This window comes from Papaver somniferum, chromosome 3, assembly GCF_003573695.1.
Source record: "Papaver somniferum cultivar HN1 chromosome 3, ASM357369v1, whole genome shotgun sequence".
Classification (NCBI taxonomy): Eukaryota; Viridiplantae; Streptophyta; class Magnoliopsida; order Ranunculales; family Papaveraceae; genus Papaver; species Papaver somniferum.
The window spans coordinates 161,656,715-161,658,360 of NC_039360.1; positions in this window are offsets into that span (position 1 = coordinate 161,656,715).

Here is a 1,646-nt window from a genome sequence, read left to right on the forward strand (position 1 = left end):
TTTTTTTTTTTTGCATAACTTGTTATGCAGTCCAGAAAACGGTTGCATAACACGTTATGCAGCTACTTTTTTCTTAGTATTGAAACCAACAAAAAATAAGGCTGCATAACTTGTCATGCACTTACAATAATATCTACATAACATGTTATGCAGTCGTGAAAATGGATTACTAACCTGTTATGTATCTGAAAATATGACTGCATAATGCATTATGCGTCGAGAAAATTGTTACACAATCTTTTATGCATCGAAAAAATAGATGCATAACATGATATGCATCCGTAAATATGGGATGCATACTGCATTATGCATCAATTTTTTTTATGGAAGCACTAAAATCAACCAAAGCAACGGTTACATAACTTGTTATAGATGCATAACTTTGTCATCCAAATGCATAATTTGTTATCCAGTGGAGAAAATGGTTGCATAAGTCGTTATGCCTCTGCAGAATGTGTTATGCATCTTTTTTGGTGGCTGCATAATAGTTATGTATCAAATTTTCGTAAAATTTTCCTGAAATGATGATCACCTCAAATTTTTTCGCTAAAAACAAAAATTTGATATTCTTGTTTGCACTCGTTGCGTAGCTCTCTTAAAAATATTTCCAACGATATAAAATTTGTAAAATTCCAAGGCGCGGATTTTTAGATATGTTATATCCAAGTTGCGTTGCCAATTATATCCCTGCTGCATAACCCGTCATGCGGATGCATAATCAGATATAAAAATATATGCATGACAGATTGCTGACGTGGAGTTGCTGACTGGGCATAGATGTGATGACGTGGCAGTTTCCAATTGATTCCGTTTCAGAAACTGGCGGATTGCTGAGGTGGGAGTCGATGCTGACATGGCATTGATGACTGGACGAATGTTGATGATGTGGCGACGTCTGATTGGATGAATACTGATGATATGGCGTTAGTGTTGCTGATATCGCCACTGATATGCTTATTGGTCAGACCCGATCGATCTGGACCGGTTTGAGACTAACCGCATCTGTTGGTTAAACCGGGTGAAGCATCTACTGAACCAGATGGTTGGATGTTATGCTTTCTGCAACACTTATGTTATTATTGTAACGTTTCTGCTACTGTTTATGCCACGGTTGCTGATTCAGTTTCGCAACAGTTTCTTCAATCTTTGTAACAGTTTCTTTAAACTTCGTAACAGTTTTTCTGAACCCTAACTTTTTCTCTTTTTTTTGATGATTTTTTCATTGAATCTCGTGTATGATTTTCTCTCCACTTTTCTCAATGGAAAAACACGATTGTTTTCACGAATCCCCTTAGTCGGCGCCAATGTTTGTACCTAAAATTTCTCATAGGCACTAAACACGATTTAATTGATGATTTGATGTGACATTAGAGCTAAATAGGTATTGTATTGCTAGATAACCTAGGATTCCCTCTCTTTTAGGGTTATGATACATGTATTTATATAGTGTATGTAATCCTAATTCTGATATAAACTTGATGTGCAAGAAACTTGGGCAACAAGACTTCTGGAAACTTCTAGAATCTTCCTTTACGGGCTAAGTGGGCTTGTTAACGGTATTCTCGTTAAATTAATTGACGGTACAAACATCTCCCCTCTTAACCTCCAACTTGTTGGTGGATAAGAAGATTTGTTTTCCATCTGCG